This window comes from Ruditapes philippinarum, unplaced genomic scaffold (assembly GCF_026571515.1).
Source record: "Ruditapes philippinarum isolate M1 unplaced genomic scaffold, ASM2657151v2 ctg8168_1_1_1_1, whole genome shotgun sequence".
Taxonomy (NCBI): Eukaryota; Metazoa; Mollusca; class Bivalvia; order Venerida; family Veneridae; genus Ruditapes; species Ruditapes philippinarum.
The window spans coordinates 32928-56220 of NW_026854214.1; the positions used below are offsets into that span (position 1 = coordinate 32928).

General features: G+C 32.1%; 1 long non-coding RNA gene across 1 annotated transcript; it reads right to left on the reverse strand.

Moving 5' to 3' along the window:
- Positions 1-4770: 4770 nt before the first annotated feature.
- LOC132739457 (uncharacterized) lies at positions 4771-6942 on the reverse strand. The gene is made up of 2 exons (XR_009627005.1): positions 6723-6942; positions 4771-4872 (listed from the first exon to the last, which is right to left on the reverse strand). It is a non-coding gene; the product is annotated as an uncharacterized LOC132739457 (long non-coding RNA).
- Between the last annotated feature and the right edge of the window lie 16351 nt (positions 6943-23293).

Genomic DNA, 23293 nt, shown 5'->3' on the forward strand with positions numbered 1-23293 from the left:
CATTTATCTACGTTAAATATCCTTTGAATCTTCCCCTTTCAGTATTAGAAAAACCACTTCCGAGGTGAAGTTTATATGTGAGAGACTAGATATAATACCAACACAATATTGTGAAAATGTCATTTTATTTTAAATGACGAAAATAAAATATGCATATGAAAATAGTTATCAAATGAACAGTTTCAAATAATGTAGGCTCCACACATAGGTGGGTAACATAAAACCGCCAAAAGCAACAGGTGTTATGTAAATAATTCTTGATGCGTACCCACCCGAACCTCGGAAGTGTTAACCTTGTTGTTGAGAGTTTTTGTCAAGAACTACATGTAAGTTATAAAATATATTTGTCAGAAGAAGACAACTGACTTACATAATGCCTTTGGAATTTAAAATGTTACAGGGAATATGTTCCTATTTAAGGGTAAAAAAAAAATAAAAAAAAAAAAATTCAAAATATAACAAAACAACAACAATGTAGTAACAATACATATATATATATAAACAAGTTACTTTCAAACATTATATTATTTAGCATTGTGCTGGACTTAAAGTGTTTCTATTTGACTAGCAACTAATAAAACAAGCAGGCTTGTGCTATACTTAAAAGAGCCTAAAATTGACTAGAATTGGCTAGCAAGCAGCCTTATGCTGAACTTGAAGCAACTTAAAATGACTAGCAAAATGTGACAAGCAGTCCAGTGCTGAACCGTTACAGACAAGCAAATCATTAAATGTACCAAGCAGCCTTGTACTGTACTTGGAGTGAGAGTAATTGTCTAGCACTAGTAATACAGCATTTTGTGCTGAAGTTATACATCCAAAACTTATGAAATTATTAACATATATTACAACAAGCAGCCTTGTGCTGGACTTGTATTGTTACGATGCAAAAAGGATACAAATGTAATATATACAAAAAAACAAAAACAGAAAAACAAAAAAGACATATATCTAAGAACCTACAAGCAGCCTTATACTGAACTTGTTCTAACTTATACAATTTTATAAAATTGGCAATGACAGAAAAGTGAATTCAGAGCAATGTAATTAACCAGTAAATGAATTGACGGCTACCTGGCCGTAGACCTTTTACAGCAATTACACACCTTCTGTTAATATTTTTAATGTTTATCGAAGCATAAGGAAGTACATGCAGCCTTATGCTGAACATGTATGCTTTTGCTAACTATTGTTTATTTCTCAGTACTTCATTAAGGTAGCATTATAAGTGGGATGCGGATATAATTTTGTGAAGCATTGGATTTCCAACGTCCTAACCGTTTAATGATTTCTTCAGAGTGACCTTGCATTGCTGCATTAGTTGCAGCTCCAATTCTGAAGGAGTGTGACTTGTATTTAGAAATGTCAAAACCTAGGAACGCAATAGTGTTTCGCAACTTTTCATTAAAGAATGCATAAGATACCGCTTCACCATTTATGAATTGAAAAAAGGGGCCCTCCTTATGTTTAAAGTGAGTCAAGTAGTTTTTAATTGCAGCAACAGGGCATGTGACAGGACTATGTTGTAGTTCAGGTAGAAATAAAGTTACAGCTTTTGTGCTATGTTTAAAACTGGGTAAGTGTATTTGAACACCAGTGGTACCTTGGGGCTGTTCTATGATTTTGACATTTTTAAATAAAAATGGCATGGCTGCTTGTATCATTGGCTTTCTTTTTACACAATTCACCAATTCTAAAAAAGCCATGGAAAGCGAGAATACACATAGTTGCAAAAAGTGTGCGCTGATAAAAATTTTGAATGGTGTGTGGAAGCGCTGTTAGCATTTTATGCAGTAACTCATGTGTAATAGGTAACCTGGTATCTGGCATTTCACTATTAGTTTTCAAGTTGGCAATGCCTTTGAATAATTGTTTAACTAAGAAGGATTCCGAAAAATCTTTAAAACCTAGATACTTGTTAATGTAAGCTAAAGAGGAAGCATGTGTAGATATTGTGCTTAGTTTGTATCCCTTTGTACATAAATGTGCTAGATAATTGACCAAATTCTGTTCTGAAATAGGAAGTTCAACCTTAAGATTATGTGTGTTACAAAATATAAGAAATGTATTCCAATTCTGTAAATATATTGCTTTAGACCTGTCACTTAAAGCAAAGTTCATAATGTGGCGAGCCTGTGGCGTTAAATCACTAGCAAGTGTTCTGGCACAGCTACAGGGTTGGCATCTAACCCTGGGGAGGCATGAAATGCTTTCTGAAATTCAAAACGAGACAAGTGATCAGCTGTAACATTACGAACCCCTTGAATGAAACATGCACGGAATAAAATATTAAAACGCAATGATAACAAAACAAGCCTACGAATAAGTTTCATCATGTAGGGATCTTTAGAAGATTGTTTGTTTAGTACGCATACTGTAGCTTCATTATCAGAGAAGAAGGTAATTTTATGATTTGCCATCTTATGGCCCCAAAGTTCAACTGCAATAACCATTGGAAATAGCTCCAAAATATTTATATGAAACGACTTGAAATCTAACTTCCATTTTTGTGCAAACCACTTGGAACCAAATACACCTGCACAACCAATGGTGGATGCAGCATCAGTGAACAAATTAAGGGATTCGGAAGTCAGCCAATTGTCATTTAAGAACATGCATCTGCCATTAAAAGTTTTTATAAATTCATGCCACATTTGAATGTCCGCTCTAGCTTCCTTAGTTAATCTGATATAAAAAGAAGGGCATGATACACCTATTGTCAAATCATAAAGTCGTCGTAAAAATGCTCGACCCGGAACAACACAATATGTAGCGAAATTGAGCAAGCCTAAAAGAGATTGTAATTGCTTCAATGTTACTTTTTTGCGACATTTTAAAGCTTCCAGCAGTTGGCATATCTTAACAATTTTATCATGTGGTAAACGAGCGGTCATTTTTTTGGAATCTATTTCAATACCATAAATGATAATGCATGTGGTAGGGGATTGTGTTTTTTCCATTTTAAGTGGAACATTTATCTCTTTACAAATCCTTAAAAAATTATCTAAATTTTTTTGACACACTGAGGATTGCGCAGGACCCACAAAGAAAAAATCATCAAGAATGTGACTCATATGAGCATTATAGTTAAATTCCATTATCCATTGTAAGGCATTGCTAAAACGGTTGAATAATTGGCAAGAAATGCTCAAGCCCATTGCGAGACAAGCATCCATAAAGTAAGCTCTTTGATCATTAATCTCCCAAGAAAAACCTAGTAAATGACGATCAGAGGGATGAATTGGAATAAGCCGAAAAGCATTCTCAATATCAGTTTTGGCCATTAAACAGTTACGACCACACAATTTGACCTTGGCAACAACAGTATCAATGCTATCATACTGAACAGCTGTAAATTCACTATCAATACTTGAATTAACTGAAATACCTTTTGGGTATGATAAGTCGTGAATAAGTCGAAAAGTATTTGGTTCTTTTTTGGGGATTAATGCCAAAGGAGAACATACTAAATTAGAAGGTTTAACAGAAAAAGGTCCCATGATCCTTCGCGCCTCAAGTTCCTCATTTATTTTAGCATCCACAACAGCTTTGTTTGAGAGAGCTGATGGATGGTTTCGCTCATTAGAATGAAAAGAAGAATTGTTGTCAAGTTGGATACGGAAGCCGCATTGGAAACCTTGAATTAAAAATTGTTTTTCTTGTGAATCATAGTTCTGAAGGTATATTTCCAATACTTTACTTCTTATTGGGGTTGTTACGAAAGGAATGTTGTTTAATTACATTACTCTGTGATGGAGCTGAAGTGGACAGAGGGCGTGGTGAGGCAGCTTTTGTGTTATATTGGCTAGTTTGTAGTCCGAAACATTTGTAACTTGGATGGTTTTTTCTGCAGTTACCACAAATGTGGGCATATTGGCAAAAACGTTTTGTGCAACCTTTTCTTTTGTTAAAGTCATAGCAATAACGCTTAGAAGTGTTTTGTGTGAAACTATCATTGTTTTGGGTGCGAATAGGCAAAGAAGTTGATTTTACCCACAATTCGTAATGAATAGTGCCCCATGGTAATTGTTTCGTTTGACGATGTGAGCGAAAAGACCGGTCATAGAAATTAAAAGCTGCCTGCCCATACCCTCTATCCAGATCTCTTATGATATTCATGTATGTTAAAGAGGTGAGAACTCATTCGGATGAGCTTGTACATAAATCTCCATATAAATGGTAAATGCTGAAATCCAAGAATTTATTGACATAGCTTTAGGAGATGACTTAGGCATCATGACCAGTTCATTGTTAGCATTTAATGTTAGAGTCATTTCTTCAGGTTTGTGTTTTCAGCAGACTATGTAGTTCCACAAACTCATTACTCCATATTGCTTGTTTCATTTTGTCTGGAATGAGAGCACCTGGTGCTAAATTATATGTTACCAATGAATTAATTGGAGCAATACCTGTCTGATTCGCATTTCCCGGAATAACTGGTGTAGTATGACATGCACTGTCTGCATGGCAATAGGGTTTGGCATGTTACATACAGTAGGCTGGTGGGAATGCACATTGTGCCCTCCAGAAAATATTTCCCGAACTTGTGTTTCCACATTTACTGGATTTCCATTGTCAATTTCGTTATGTACACGATTAGCTTCGGTGGTGGAATTTGTGATGCTCGATGAGGAAGGCAGTTCAGTGACATTTTGCTGTGATGGCGGCGCGCATGTATTGGCCACAAGACCTCTTTTCTCCATTGTCGAAATGACAGCGTCCACTATTGATATTACATCATTTTGCGAAATGGAAGAGTTATTGTTTTGAGAGTTGCTGTCTCCGTGTTGTCATCAGAACTTTGTTTTTGCCGTTTAGACTTCGTACGGGTTACCATTGGTTCAATACGGCTGCGCTTTGGTGGCATATTGTCTGAAAATTTTTTAATTTAAATTAAAGAACATACCACCGTATATGTCAAATAAAATTATCTAGCTGCCCTCCATACAGTAATATAGCACTCATTTTGCTATGACATTAACCATTACTTCTTAAACAAACATATTTGTAAAACCGCAGATCAATTCTAGCTTTTTATACATGTATTCTGTATTTACATATACTTGCATAATTAAGTAGACTGAAAATGATGTATTTGGAAATCGATGAAGCCATGTATATATCATGATAGGAACTTTATGTCTTAAACAAAAAACATATCCTTTCGTGCTTAAATTTTATATTAAAATTTAAATGTAAGAGCAAACTGTAATGTATGTATAAATATTAATTAAAAGTACTATTACAAGTACTAAACATAGACACTATTACCAGTACACATTCTAATCTGGCAATATCCTACATGTAGTTGTACATGTATGCAAGTAATTTACGGAAACTATTATATAAACTACTATTACAAATATTTAACTTAGATGTACTATTACAAGTAGAAACTAAACTTAAGCATTCTACAGTGCATTTATATCTATGTAGGGTGCTTATGTGTATTTATAAACACCCCGACACATAGTTGAAAAATCAGCCTAATCATACATATTATAATTTATAGAAGTACACTTGCAAGTACTGGTAATTTTAATGTCATTTTGTGAATAGCAGATATAACATTTGCCCCTTACAGGTGCAAGTGTCCAATACAGTATACTGACTACTGTACAATTGTACCATTACAGGTTCAAACATGTGTCCATTACAGGATAATGAAAAAATGTACCCGTACAGGTACAAAAACATGTGTCCTTTACAGGATAATGAAACAAGAACCATTACAGGTACTAAAACATTCTTCCTTTACAGGATAATGAAACAAGAACCATTACAGGTACCAACATAGTATCCTTTATAGGATAATGAAATATGTACCAATACAGGTACCAAAAATGTGGCACCTAAATTAATGAAATCGAGCATATGTCAGGCGCTACTAAATGCTATAAAGATGCGATAATGCACATACCACTTTCATATCCTTTTACTTATTATGCAAGCGAATAATGCAATCTCGAAGACTGCGAATGTATTTTGGGTACCCAATATCTAATGATAGGTGAACACCATCAGCACAATGAATTGTTTTCTGTGAATTCCACATTCCTCTATGTTTCCATAACACAACAGGGAAATCACAAGTAGACAGTATATGTTGAATTGCAACATTAGCCCTTATAACATGTTGATTATATGCATGAAAAGGTTCTATACTACGTGACAGAATCTGAGAGATTGCAACTCTTTTTACACCTAGACCCTCTGTTAGAAATGAACAATAACTAACAATATCCAATGCAAATTGTTCAGGCACATAATTTTCGAGACACAAATCATTGGAACCAATATCAATTATCACTAAGTCTTGGGCCTTTCAAGAAAAATGAAACACTGGGAAAGTATCTTTTCCTCTTTCTGCAACTTTAAACCCCCAATCCCCAAAGCCCTGATTTTGAAATTCGGGAAAAAAACAAACCCCAAAATTAAAGCAGACTTTCTTGAAAAAATTAATTCATTGCAATCTAAAGAACATAAACGTGGCCAAAAATTTAAATTTTTGTCGCCCTAATCAAAAAATATTCAAAAAAGATACACTGCCCCCCGCTAAAAAACCCATCAATACACAATTTTAAAATTAGCCCGTGTAATTTCAGTAACGCAGTAGCAAAAAAAAGAAATCAAAAATCCCTACCCCCAAATTTTTTCAGCGACACAAACCCAAAAAATTTTATAAAAATTCTACATCTAAAACTAAGATATAATAATAATACATAATAACTTATCTGTCCGTAAAAATAAACTGAAAAACGTCTATAAACAAAGACTTTGTTGCGGATGATCAATCTGCTTTGTCCACGCTAAAAACGTCACGTGACTGAATGATCGATAATGGAGGGGGCCGCCTCAAAATATTCTGGAGGGGCCGCCTCAAAATACTAATCTTAATCTTTTTCCAGGGGGCGACTCAAACACATTTATCTACGTTAAATATCCTATAAAATTTTTGGAAAGAATATAATTATAATACACATAAAACTTTTCCATGATGTTTGGCAAGCATTTTTGTCAACTATGGTAAATTTTGCCTGTGGTGTTCAGACATTTTTTTCTATATATATATATTTTTAAATTTATTTATTTATTAATTTTCAATTTATTGTATGCGATGTTGCTTGGACTCTCCCTACTGCAAACAAATATGTACACGTATTTTGTATGTGGTGTTCAGACAATTTAAGCTGTTCCATGTTGTTTGGATAAGCCTTATGACAAACAAATGTATCATTTGTCTATAGTGTTCATGGTGTTTTGATAAATATAATATGAGGTTATTTTCAAATAACATTAGCTTCTTACTTAGTTAACAAAATGATAAAGGTAATTAAGTATTACTAACACCATGGATAATTACCATAATTATTGTTCCATTTTTACTTACATTTATTGAGGTCAATATCACATGTGTACATGTATAATTTAAGAAATCATAACACGAGAGGTGATATTTACATAAATACTTATTGTCATGGCTTATTACTTAACAAATTGTTAGAAAAATACTTGTTTTAAGTAAGCACACTAATAATTTCATTCATCTTCACTTCTTTGTTATGAAATACGAGTTTATGTTATAAAATTTCTCAATTTTCTTGTACATGTCCGCCATTTTGTCATACTTCCGGTTTAGTTCTAATTATAATCCCCAAGGTCAGATTTCTGAGGCAAAGTTGATTTATAGATTAACTGTTATATATTATTTATTGATTTGAATAGTATGTTTGTACCAATAGTGAAATATTATGACATATTTATTTTCTATTGTAACCTCGAACCACCTAATTTGCATACTTAAATATGTTGGTACTCATTTGCATACCCAAAGCTAATATGTTCGTATACCAAAAAAAACCCAAAACAACACTGTGCCTCTGTCCTTACAGTAGATAAACGTACAAATTTTGTCTCATCAAAATCTTTCATAAATTCTAATAAATGTTTCATTCATTACTAAATTTCAACTTGAAAAGTTATCTTGTAATAAATTATTTTAAACGTGTTACCGGAAGTTTAGTATCGGTAACGATTTTGTTTACAAACTGTCAAATTTCTGACTTAGTCTTTTTGGGCACATTATTCGGTATTGCGTACATTTTACGGCACTTTTATTTATAGATATTCGATCTGACCTCGTTTTTTTTTTTATAGTGTTTCACATTTATACCATTTATTAATGCTGAAATCATTACAGTATTTATCGATTCATACATTTGGTCTGAATCCCAGCCAGAGTTATTGTTAAGGCCCAGTATAATTTAAACCAAAAGGAATGGCTTTGTCCTGAATTTTAGTTAGTTTTCCATGTGTAATATTTAATTGGCCGCTACCAGGCTTGTTGTTTACACTACCAGTAAACTGTTTAATTCCTTATATTTATCCTTTACGTACATACTGATTAACTTTAGCAATTTATTTGAATAATTGCTGATGTAGTACCCTTGCACATTGTAGTAAAGAGTACCCATTTAAAACAACCTGACTATAAAATCTGAGAAAAACTTGGTTAAGAGAGTAAAACAGGTGATAGTCGAGAGAAAAGTCATACACACGATAAAGGGGCGCTACAATAATAATGAACAAATGTATCTTTTGTCTGTGGTGTTCAGACATCTACAGCTTTTCCATGGTGTTTGGATAAGCATAATTACGAACAAATATATCTTTTGTCTGTGGTGTTCAGACAATTTAAGCTTTTCCATGGTGTTTGGATAAGCATAATAACGAACTTTCTTGAAGCTAAGGTAATTGAAATATTTCATTATGTCACTTTGTCATTAGTTTTCACATTAGGCAATACAATTTACTTTGTCATTGCTTTCTTCTAGAAAGGTTAACCAATTTATATTCATTTTTAAACTTTCTATCATCTTTTTTCCATTTACAATTTGTACTTATCACGAAAGTTAATGAACAGACACCTCTTATGTTTGTTTTTTAGGTATTTACTATACGTGGTCTAATGAAAAAAAAATGTTAATGAATTAGAACATATACAATTATTGTAGGAAAATCTCTACCACTCTTGCACAAGCAGTTATATTTTTACTTTTTGCCTAGACATAAAGTAATACATGCATTTGTCTTAAATCTAATAAAATAAGCTAAGTGTTTAGATAGAGATATCCAACATTTCTTATGTCCAGTGAATAGTTTCTTGGGTCTTAGGAATTAATGTTTAATTGTAATAATTCTTAATTTATTTAACTTTCTATCATCTTTTTTCCATTTACAATCCATATTTTATCACGAAACTGCATTAACAGACATCTCTAATGTTAGTTTTTTTTAGGTATTTACTATACATGGTCTAATAAAATAAAAATGTTAGTTTAGTGTTAATGAATCAGGAGATATTAAAAGAATATATCCAATTATTGTAGGAAAATCTTGCACAAGCAGTTATAGTTTTACCTGTTGCGTGGACATAAAGTAATACATGCATTTTTATCTTACAGTATGGTTTAAATCTAATATTTTTTACTTAGTGTTTAGACAGTTATTCAGTGAATAGTTTCCTTGGTCTTGGGAATTAATGTTTAGTTTTACTAATTTTTTAAATTCACATAGTTCTAAAGTTAAAAACATTGCAAGATAATAATATCTCACAGACATTAAAGTCATCTTCGATTATTTATTTATTTATTAATGTTATAACATAGAGAAATTGTTTTTAAATGACAGTGGGTGTAATTACATTACAGTGGGTGTAATTACATTACACAACTTTTTCCATCATCAGCCAGACTTTTGTTGTAAACATCATTATGTATTTTTGCTATTTGTGTCTTTATTTGTATTCCATATGCTCTTGTTGATTGTAAATGTTCTTGCATTACTTTTGTTAATGTGCATTTTCTTTGATTTGTTAAATATAATAATAGTAATTGATGCAATCTTATTACATATGTCATGATTTTTGTCATTGAAATATGTGCGAATCATTTTATTTTACATTTTAAGCAGAATAGATCTGATTAATAACTAACGAAACATCGATGGATCTACTTATTTACCAGATCGTGCTTAAAATAAAGTGGGCGGCCCCTACCTGTGGAACAGGAATGTCGCCATTTGTCATTACCCAAGCTTATACGCCGTAAAACCCAACCAAAAATGTTTGATTTTATCCATTGTTTAGGTGATATTAAAATATAACGAGGTAATAAAAGTGAAAAGGACGTCTTGTTTATATGTTTTGCTGAGTTAGAAGGCAGCAAAGAGTATCAAAATGGAGAGTGTAAAGACACCATTTTGCGTTTATGCGTCATGAAGACTTGTTATTATATGTATAAATACTTCATTTTTGGGCATACAAGAGTGTTGAAGAAGTATGCTAAACTAGTAGTGAAAGACAACATATTTTATATTGTGACCAGTGCAGACCAAGATCAGCCGGCGTGTTCGTGGCGTTTGATCTTGGTCTTCACTGTTTGCCTTTCATTTAATACATATTTTTTAAATGAATAATGGTTTTATCCAAATTGAAAGATGGACATGTCATTTAAAATATTTAGGGTGGTTAGGATTAAATGATTTTATGTTAGTACAATAGTAATTGTGTTATTTTATTACAGTATATATACTATTTTATATATATCTGACCTATGTTAAAATTAGTCAGTTACTGTGTGTTGTATAAAGCAAAGATTTTGATTGAGTTTATTTTATAAAAGAAATATTTTGTTTTAAATTTTTGAGTGTTTTATGCAAATGCGGAGTTAAATATAGCTTCGGGAAGCTTTGTTTTTTCCCTCTTGTCCTGTCAAGAGAACCAGTATTAACTTCATAACGGCTGTGTTCATGTTATGAATTCATCATTCGAAATAGTCCAATTAAATTTTAAGGATTTCTGTTATCTACTGTTAGTGCCTGGTTAAAATGCATGGAAGTTAGTGGAATAAAGTGACAAATTACTTGTTTATTTTAGCTGAGGAAAGGTTAAAGTGAAATTATATACATGTATATCCAACGGTTTATAAAAAGTGAACAGGTGAATGCCAAAATAAGTTTACATTTTGCCATAATTTCTTGCAGTTGTATAATTTACTTCTCATGAACGATAAATAAACCACTTACTTAATAAAGGTAGTCATAAACTGCAAAACTAACGTCAAACCAACTATTTTGCCTATTTGTAGTTGATAATGTTATACTTTCATCGCTAATGATCAGTCAGTTATCATCTTCAGGTGACCTAAATTATTCTGAGTACAAATCAACGTAAAAATTCATGTTATCAAGTAGCACAAGAACAACAACTAAACATTATTAATAAATTTAAACATTGACAGACATTTATGATGAATGTCACTAGATCTAACTAGTTTAGATATTGCCTTTCATTCAGTATGTATAGTTAAATATTTGAGGAAACGACTCCCTACATGATGTACGATTCGTCAAAAAACCGTGCATTAAATATTTCGCACATGATCGTCATTCACTAGTTCGCCAGTAAAACAAATTATTAATCACGCACAAAAAATCCTGAAAGTTATACGAGGGTGTCAGAAACTGTCGAAGGCAATTGCAATGGCACCAAATATATTGAAAGCATACTTGAGAACCAAAAACAGTCCACGATCGTACCGTGCAAAAGTGTCTTTAGGTTTCATTACTTCTTTTCAAGTGTCTTTCATCCGTTTAAATTGTTTAATAGCAGTAAGGAAAAAGCGTAAAGGATAGAGTATTTAAACTGAATACCATGCAATTATTTGCTTGTGTGGAATCACTCTTTTTATTTCTTATGTAAACTTATGTAAGTACCAGGAATTAAGATCAACCCACTATTAAGACCATTTTTTATAAGAACAGATTATTCTGTTAATGGTTACATGATCAAGAATTAAGACCACCTTGCTTATCCGCTTTTAAGACCAATAGATTCAGTCCCAAATCCTCATTTTGTTCTTTATTTTACCCCACCATTGAGACCACCTCATTTAAATTCAACACCTACCTAGATCTTGAATTTTGTTATGTCTGCTTGAATGCTCTTGGAGATGACACTTGATTTCACATGGTGTCAGAAACACCTTATATTATTTGAATATTGTATGATTAAATAAGACGAGAAAGTAAATTTTAGAGTGGTTTAATGTTGCTATAAGTACATATATTATTTCCTTTTTGATGGTTCAATTGTGTATATCATATAATAATTAATATTGAAATCAGACCAAATACTTTTTTCAGAAATGTTTTCTCCCAGTCAGATGTAACATTATATCTTACTTTTATATTGTATTTGCAGGTATGATAAGAATAGCCACAATTAAGACCACCCCGCAGTTAAGACCACCAGTCCGATTGTGGTCTTATAATGAAAGGTTTTTTCTTTATTGTTAAATTATAAATCATATGGGTCTTTATAGTTTTTATTTATTTTTATGCCCCCCTCACCATTTATAGTGTTACCCTGTTCCGTCATCCGTCCTTCTGTCATCATCAGTTTCCGTTCATTATCTTAGAAACACATTCAACTCAAATTTGACATATGGATATATCAATTGAGAAAATACGGGTCAAGTTCGAATTTGGTCATGGTCCGATGATTTTTTCAGTTTCCGTTCATTATCTCCCCAACGGTATTACACATTCAACTCAAATGTGACATATGAATGCGCAGGTCATGTTCGAATTTGGTCATGATTCAATGTTTTTTGGCAAAGTTATGCCCATTTCAATTTGAAAAAAAAGGAAATTTTTAGTTTCCGTTCATAATCTCCCTCACAGTTGTAGATATTAAACTCAAATTTAAGATATGGATATGTTATAAGAATACACTGGTCAAGTTTGAATTTGGTCATGGTTTGATGATAGCTGACGGAGACTGAACTTTGAAAAAAAACGGAAATTTTTAGTTTCCGTTCATTTCCCCAATGGTTGTACACATTGAACTCAAATTTGACATATATATATATATATATATATATATATATATATATATATATATATATATATATATATATATATATATATATATACATTCACATTCCTCCATTTACGGGGCATCGGTCTATTTGAGACCATACTTGTGGGGTTTATATCTAATGTGGGGCATACATAAGGCCTCGCAACTCTGGCATGTTTAAAATGATGTATGGGGGCGTAGGCTACCCTTCTAACATAGTGCCCGTAGGCCGGTTTTAGTAGTAAATGATATAGTCCCACAAATGTATATATTTTTAATGGGGTTTTATGTTATTGGTCAATATGTTTTCACCTATGGTAAAATTAAATATATAGTTGATATATATAACTTAGTACCCCTTAGTTCTGTTGTTTGGAAATGTCATTATATGCCTACAAAGTGGCATATATAAAAACTGACTGCATGAAATAATGCCACTCAACTCGGTCTTATAAATAGGCCCCGTAAGTGAAGATATGTGTGAAAATATATATATATATATATATATATATATATATATATATATATATATATATATATATATATATATATATATACATCATATGAAATAGCAGTTCAAGTTCGGTCGTGGTTCAATGATTTTAGACAAAGTTATCTCTCTTGAATGTTGTAAAAAATTTTGAATTTTCAGTTTCAGCACTCATACTTTTGTGGAAATGTATGTGGTCATTATTTTGACTACAAAAATGCAATATGCAATTTACAAAAGGTTAACACTGAATAGTTTCAGTGCCTTGAACTTTGTATAAAATGGTTTGTGTTATAACATTGAATAGTTTTAAGGGCTTTGAACTTAAAATGAAAAATATAGCTTGTACAAACAAATTTGAAACTAAATATTTTAACATCTGAAATTTTGGCTGCATCAGGGCTCTACAATTTTTTTTGGAATAGAGTTGTCCAGGACAACTGACCTAGCAAAATAGAGTTGTCCCAAAATTGACCACAAGTGTCCAAGTCTCGGTAAATGTTCAGTATGCGTAGTATGTATATCCAAAGAAGAAGTAAAAACAATTAATTTTTTAAAATTTTTAAGTTACATTTTGTATTCATTTAGTATGAAATAGAACATTTTGTTTCAACTGAAATAGTTTTGATTGTTCAGCACTCTTCCCAGGTACCTTTCAGCACATGTTCAAGTTCAAAAGCCTGTGTAGGCCTATATGTTTTGTTTCAGTTACTGAAACATCCGTTTTATTTTTTTTCCTGAATTTTTATCCTTGATCTTGAAAATTTAAGTAAAATTATTCTAACATGAATCTAGTTAGCCATAGCCTCTCTCAGTTTCCACATTTTACATTGGACATGGTAAATAAGAAAAAGACAGTCATTATTACCCGGTGGAGAAATATAAAATATGATAGTGAATTAGACTATTCAAATACTTACAAATCTCATTATTATTTATCTTAACATTGTCAAAAGTCCTTTTGATTCATAAGTAACAAAAGGTTTTTAATATTTCTACTTGCTGTAGAGCTTTAAACTGATTAAAACTGCCTCACGATTTATATAAAAAAAATCGGCATCGCGAAAATATGTGACAAATGAATTTTTTCTGTTTTCCTCATTAATTATACTCTTTTGACTATTGTATGTTCGAATGAGTTATAGTATATTCTTTTTGGTTTTTTTAATATTGTTTTCCACTTAGGAATTCATCAAAAAGCCTACAACAAAAAATTCCAATTTTTCAATTCACGGCACACATTACTGTCTGCTTGTGTCAATTGTCAACTTCAAAGACCAAGTCTGTGACTTAATAATGATTTTGACATGTCTATAATAATGTTGGGGCATCCGTGGCGTGACGACACATTTCTAGTTATAAGCGATTTCCAATAAAGTAAAGTAAAGAAAATTGATTTTTGAACACACACGCGCACACACTATGAAAACTGAACGGCGATATTTTTTATTTTTGTATATACAATTCTGACAAGTAAGAAATTCTTCAATTTTTAACTTTAAAGAAATAAGACTGCTAAACAAGTTTCAAATAGAAAGGGTTATGGAAATAGAAAGGCAAAATATCAAATTACATTTCAGATATCTGAACTAGAGAACCGGGCTAGAATTGAAAAGAAGCTTTTAAGTATTTGGCAATATAACACGGAAACAAATCACGTTTGTCTGTAGGGAAGTTAGTATTTGTATTCTTTATTTTACTCGTACTCCTTTACTTTTTAATAAGTGGGTTATGAATTTCGTCTTTCTAACTGATTGCCGCCGCCTCTACCACTGTTACGCAATGATGTATTTGGTGAAAATGATTTAATACGTGATGTAGCAATAATCGGTTATGGACATCACGACTGCAAAAATATTTATTTTTAAAAAAAAAAAAAAGAATCCCTTTTCGCATTGCCGAACTTGTCACTGGAAAAAATTAGGGTTTTTTTTTTTAACCTTTTTTTTCAAGTCTCTTAGTTTAAGCAATTAGTGGAAGTTCAGTTTGTAATGAATTGTTAATAAATCTGATTTTTTCAATGAATCTATATTAAATGGGGACTTTACTTTCCAGTAAAAGCACAATTTATTTGTGGTGCATTTTATGAATCATGAACAAATTGTATCAATAAATTAGAAAAACATGATTATTTCAAGATTTATTCAGAATTTTGATATAATTTGTTGATGTATTTTTTGTTTGGGATGTATAGCAGGTAGGTTTACCGATACTTTAATCCATATCTAGTCGTCCGTTTACAATCCGAGTTTCTGTAGATGAAATCGCCAAACCGCCTTTACTTGTTGATCTTGTTTATTGGCGTCCGCGCCGAAGCGCGAAAGCCCTTATGGAATGAGAAAGGGGCGGCGCAACTTGCTCGGGCCTTTTTTCGGTCGGGTCCGATCATTTCAGATTTGTAAAAAGGGTGTTTTTTTTGAATTATCAAAAATGAAATGTCGCGAACAATGAATAGCGAACTGGAGAATTTCGCAATGCAAACATATTCATATAAAATTATCTTATCCGTCAATTAATCGCGCATTTCGGGGATTTTTTCATTAATCATTTTGTAGTACACACAGTGGGTTATTGTACATTGCTGTACCTATAAATAGAATGACGACCGTAACATTTTGAAAGTCCGGAAATCTATTTATAGAAGTAGTTTAACGAAACGGCAATTCATGTCGCGCTATGGTTATAAATAACAAACCAGAGGATTTTGCAGGAAATGAAATATGAAAAAATGAAACCTATTCAAGCAACTTATTGCACTTTGGATATTATAGACCTGAATATTTTGGATATTATTGTTAATATTGATAGAATTTCAAGTTCCTGTGAAAAAAATAATATTTTAATGTCCGCCAATTCATAAATATTATACAATTCTGGTAAAAAGCAATTAACCATTGAAAAGTTTATAAGAATATCTGGTCATCAGATGTCTACTAGTTCATCTTCACTTGCTTCATTTCATGGACGCCCTTTGATGCGATGCATCAATGCTTTTCTTATCATATTTGATACGTGATCTGTTGACGCTCGCGGTAAATACGAAATAACCATGATCCGGTAACTGTACATCATGATTTATATAATCGGGTTTTAAACCTGTCCTTAAATTTGTATCCCCACAAGCATATACAACGTCTATTGTCCTTGCTAAAATATATTCTCGATTACTATTAACCCTTTCCCTCATGAGCATATTGTGAAAAATGGCCGTTTTCACTGAAAAGCCTCCTGTTACAAGTTCAAACTGATATGAAACTATGAAAAATGCGTCAATATTAATCACACTTCGCACAAATGTTGACTGGACCATTGCCTTTGTAACGACATGCTCAGTCTTACCATGGCAACAATGGGACATTTCTAGATTGCCAAAAATCACTATTTTGCCTCGATTTTTTCCATCAAAAAGTGCTGCAACTTCTCAAGGGATTGAGATAGAGTCAAAGGCTTTTCAGCGTTGGTTACACGTTCATTATGATCGACCTTGAGTCATTCTAGCCTCTCACAAGTCCAAAATTTTCTTGGCGATGAGGGGGACTCCGCCCCCTTCAAACCCCCCAAACAGAAGGGGCACATCCCCCTTCTCGCAACCCCCTGATGGATCTTTTGCATGGGGCTCACTTTTTTTAACAACATTTCTCAACGAAAACATGTGTTTGGGCCAAAATAGGACATTTTTTTTCACTATTTCAGGCCTAAAAAGGGGGGGGGGGGTCGAAAGTGCGTTGTTTCGCGTATATATGAGGTAAAGGGTTAAATCGATTAACGAAATGGTCAAATAAATATGAAAAACTGGACGATAAACAATTTGGTTTTCAAAAAAAGGAAATCAATTATGGATTGTATTTTTATTTTGCACTCAGTAATAAACAAAGTGCTGGACTCGGGGCAAAATCTTAATTGTGTATTTATCGATTACATGCAATGTTTCGACAAAACAGATAGGGCTTTTTTTAACAAGTTACTAGCAGAGAACGTTAGTGGAAAATTTGTTTAGGCTCTTAGATAAATGTATACGGTTGTAAGTCATGCGTTCGGTTTATCTCCCAGATGTCTGATTTTTTCAGCTCTGATAAAGGCTTGAAGCAAGAGGACCCCAGTTCTTCTCTGCTGTACATGTTTTTCGTGAATGACATTTCTCAAAACATAAACACAAACATTGACGACGTTTTTACTGTAAATGAATTCAAATATTTTCTGTAGCTATATGTAATTGGTACCGTACTCAAAAATTTATAGCACAGTATGCCTCTGGGTCTCTATAACGTTTAGTATCTATTTTGAATAACATTGAATTACCTGTGAAACAGATCCTTCAATTATTTGATAGTCTCGTTGGCTCGATCCTCCATTTTGGCTCGGAAGTATGGGGAATGCCCGAAGCAAAAGACGTTGACACAAAATTTTTACGTCGAATCTTATGCGTTAAACGTTCCGGAAATTTATCCGTTCTTTACGGTGAGCTAGGGCGAATGCCACTCTTAGATTACAGAAAAATCAGCATAATCAAGTACTGGGTGAACATTTTAAAACTTCTGGATAACTCATTACTTAAAAATCGTACATTTTTCTTAAGTCAGATGTTGAAAACGGGATAGATTATAGAGGACAAATTGGGTCGGCCAAGTTAAAAGTATACTGGAAACAAATGGATTAAGTTACATTTGGGACCAACAAGAATTTGTTGATATTCCATTCCAAATGATTAAGCAACGTATCTTTGACGCATACTTAAAACGCTGGTATAGCGATATAAACAATTCCACGCGTTTGGAGTCTTACTGCATCTTCAAACATAGTTTTAAAGTCGAACCATATTTAAATTGTTCTTTAGAGCCAAAATACAAAATAGCTCTCTCAAAATTTAGAATTTCCAGTGCATTATGTAGTTTTTGTATTACTATATAGCGTGTGTAAACAAACGCTTATCACGTTTTTGTCATGCAAAATTTTTGATTCAATTCAAAACGCTAACGTTTTGTCACTTATAGTAAACTATTATGTAGGTTAACTTTTTCAATGCATATTTGTTTGTTTTACATTGGTTTGAGCACATTTAGATGTTACATCACCGTCCCCCACAATGTTTATTACCAGTACAATGTTTAAAACTTTATTTTCTGTCATGTTGTTCTGTATATGAGTCGGACATGAAAAATAAACGTTTATGTTGTTGTTATTGTTGTTGTTGTCATATAAATGCTTAATCCTCATTTCATACATACCACCATTATATATAAATATTTATTTTCAGAATAAAATATATCATTTACATAAATCTTATGTAAATCTCAGTTTGAGAAGGAAAGAGAGACAATGACATAAAATTGACAAAATTAAGGCCAATTATAAACATAATAATACATAATGTATTAAAGGCTATTAATGACTAAAATCATTACCTTTAACTAAAACAACTATAAGTTAACATAATAAATAACTAACTGGTAAATCCCCACCCCCCCCCACAAAAAAAAAAGAAAAAAAAAAGAAAAAAGAAAAAAGAAATAAAAAAACAATGACTGAATTTTGTCAAATTAAGCATTTCAAGGTTTCATATTTCATGACCAGGTTATAATATAATAGAAAAATGTTAAACATCGATTAATTTTCTTTATTTATGCACTTATCAACATTAAAGTTATAATTATCTATATTTATTTATTCTAACAATTAAGTTTTAAAGTACAAATTCAGTAAATTGAATGACTTTAAAAAAAATACTGTTCTAATATATTACACCATATTTTACAAAATCCAATATTCCAAACTTCAAATTTATCATGTAAAACTATTTTACAGATATCGTTTTTTGTGTGTAAAAGTCTAATAGCAATTCATTGAAATAAAAGGTAACTGCCTAATACATATAGGTTTAGTGCACTTCAAAGTGAACATCTATTGTACTCCTGTGTACTTTGAGTATCCTTAAACTGTATTTCAAGTGCCATTGATAATGTGTGATTTATGTAATTGTAGAGGTAAACAAATATAACTGGCAAGATGAACTTGAGTTCTTTGAACGCCGCCTTTGCTTGTTGATCTTGTTTATCATTTATGTTTATTAGTTACGTATGATTTAAAACACAACACTTAGGTTTAATGGAATAGGGCCATAAATGACAAAGGTAACAAAAAAAAATATGGCATGCACATGTTTTGTATCGAAATAACCAAACCAAACCGGGAAGTAAACCGCCAAAAAGGGAGCCTGCCGCCACCCTTAATATTATGACCACTTTGCGTAATTTCCATTGATAATGTGTAAATTGCTTCCTTTTTTTTGTTACACATTCAAATACATTTTCAAAATTTTCATTAAAATTAGCATAAATGATGCAAATAGATAAAGCGATTGCCATTAAACTAACGTATTGTTTGGTTTTATTAACCTGTCCATTACATACTGATTACACGGTCGATGCACACAGTATATTAATCTTCGGTAGATTTTCAGTAATTTCCTTGGGATGTACGATGGAATTTAATTTAATTTGTATCTCTAAACGTTATAGCGCAATAGGGTAAAGCACGAGTTTATAATCTAAGTGCCACACGTGATTTAAGTTCGAGACCGCATTGGTCTATGTTTTTTTCTTATTAATACTTTCAACATTATTGAAGCTATATATGATTTTTTTATGTTGTTCGTTTTGTTTTATTATGTTTTACTTAATTTTGTCTATACTCTTTTCAAATAACATGTTTTAAGAATTCATGTTATTAAAATTAAAACGGATAAACATCGATAAATGTCTTTTCAATGCCGTAAAACACACTACAAATCTGTTCAAATATACTGCAAAATAAAGAAAGAGTACTAAAACAATGGCAACAGTTAGACTCGAACCAATCAATTATCAGACATTCTCTTAACCGACTGTACTATTTTGATTTAACGAAAACCTTCACATTAACATAACCTTCTTGGACTTTCAATTCTTGACAAATATACTCCACATTAATTCTCGTAAACAACACGGACCAAACCGAAGTGGGATCAAATAATTAAATGAGTCCTATAATGTATTCATAATTGACAGGTCAATAAAATCAGACTATAAATTAAATTGATTTTTGAACACACACGCACACGCATGCGCACGCGCACGCGCGCACACACACACACACACACACACACACACACAAACACACACTACCAGAACTGAACAGCGATATATTTTGTTTTGGATTTATAAATCTGACAATGAAGATTTTTTTCAATTTTTAACTTTGAAGGCTAATTCTTTCAGAAATAAGACTGCTAAACAAGTTTCAAATAGAAAGGGTAATGTTTCCTCTCATGTAAGTGACTGTCGTCTGATAGATGAAAGTTTGTAACGATTCGTCGCACAAAATAAAGATTCGCCTCAGTTTTATAATAATTCGCCAACAATAATAATTGTTTAAGTCTCACTGTTATAGATATAAGGACATTGAGGGAAAGGATATCAACTTTTGAAAAAATTTTGTTGACAACATTTTGTATTTAATCAATTACATCTTTTACAAAGTAAACGCATTTAAACATAAATGATGACTAATACGGGCAGTTGTTACAAAATTTAATATTTTGTTTATTTGTTTATTTCATGTAAATGATAATTTAATATCTGAAGATAATCGTTACTCAAAAGTGGCGAATCTTTATTGTGGCAAATCGATACAAAACGTTGTGCAAATTACTTTTCAGAGGCAGATGCCATTAATTTAAAACTGGCTCTAACAAACCTCTGTTCATTTAGTTACTCTGCTTAGATGTTGGCACATCGACACTGCAAATGTCAGATGCCAAACTTTTTTTTTGACAATAAAACACGAACGACGACTAAATAAATCACTTAACTATCAGTAAATTTCCGTTTGTACGCACGTACAATCACAATCACACATGATTTCTAATCAGTGGTGAGAAACTACTGTTTTAATACTCAATGGCGAATATCAATTGTTGCTTTGCTCGATGATCGAACTGTAGACATTTTGATAACCGGTGCTTACAATTTTGGGCTGAGCCGGCTGATAAGTAATTCTTGAATATGCTATAAACTAGTTAGTTACATAAATAGGTATGTGTTTGTCAATGTTCCTTAATATGTCGAATTATTCGAGGGGTGTTCAATTATGAATGCAACTAGGCCACTATCTTGCTTTTAACCACGTTTTGCACGGATTATGTACATGTATCGCATAGATGGTTGTTTAAGCTCTCAATTAATACAATACATGTTCAGTCTAGCTTTGATAATGGCTTGATAAACGTTATCTACTCGTGTATATTAAACCTAAAATGGTTGAGGAAAGGTATCCTTTCATTGACCAAATACGGCCCTATATTAAGAACCGCTGTATTCTTGGTATACAGGCGAAAGACAGATTTGATGAAATATGTCGTGTTTATGGGAACAATGAACTTTCTTTTTTCTTTTTCATCTGTCACACGAGGTTGTAAGAAATTTAAAAGTGGTGTGGATTAAGTAAAAGATACACATCATGCACGCCGTCCGAAAACTGTAACTTCGCCAAAAATGTTTGAAAAAAGTAATAAAGAATTTGATTGATACTAATGCAAGGTTTACAACAAAGTATTTAGCTAAATGCGTTAGTATCTCTGTAGAAGCCGCTCATACAATTCTCAGACGTGATTGATCAGTGCCAGATGGATACCCCATCTCCTTTCAAAAGAAAAAACAAATGCTCGGGTAAGAATCTCCAAACAAGGAGAATCCTCGAGGGTGTATTTTGTTGTCCAAATGTGCAATTAAGAGAAATATTAGCAAATTGGCGTATGATTTTAACAGTAGTTTCGTATTTCATGTATAAGGTCTTCACATATTGCTAAGAAAAAATATCAATCTGTGAAAGGTTATCTGAAAAATGACAGATAGCTATGGTGTACATTTTTGTGTAAGTATAATGCGTAATGTCGATCAAATCTTAAATGTTCTTTTATAACAACACTAGCCTTTGTCGTTTAAGTATAAAAAGGGCTCGACTACTTGTATTTTTCATAAATGAATAGTTAGCAAATAACAATCGATAAATGAGTTTAAAATATTTTGTAAGTGTGATGTACTTAATGAGGTGCCTTTCATATATATGTATATGTATATGAAATATAGTTGCATGTAGTGAACGTGTACATGCATGTAGTGTAGAAAACCTGTTATGTTAGTTTTTAGGGTATTATGTTAGTTTTTTTTAGGTATTTACTATACGTGGTCTAATAAAATAAAAACGTTAGTTTAGTGTTAATGAATCAGGAGATATTTAAAGAATCTATCCAATTATTGTAGGAAAATCTCTACTACTCATGCGCAAGCAGTTACATTTTCAATTGTTGCGCGTGCGCTTTCCGTACAGTTTGGTTAATAACATCAACTTTTCATCAGCGTTTAGACAGAGGTTTTCTAAGTTTCCTATGTCCAGTAAAATAGTTTCTTGGGTCTTAGTAATTAATGTTTAATTTTAATAATTCCTGAAATTCACACAGTTCTAAAGTTCAAAACATTGCAAGATAATAATATCCTACAGACGATAATATCACATGCGATGATTTATTTATATATGTTATAACATAGTTAAATTGTTTTAAATGACATTGATTGTAATTACATTACACAACTTGTTTTATCACCAGCCAGCCTTTTGTTGTATACATATATTTTTGCTATTTGTGACTTTATATGTATTATACTTCCTTAAGGCACTTTTCTGTTTTGTGTTGTTACTATAATTTTACAGTTTTCATGATAATAAAAAAGCACATATTTCAAGTGGGGCAGTAACTTACAGTACATGTATGTACATAATCAAATAAAATGTTTTGTTAAGTTATCATCATGTATTAAACATGGTTATTACTGTGGCTAAAATGTATC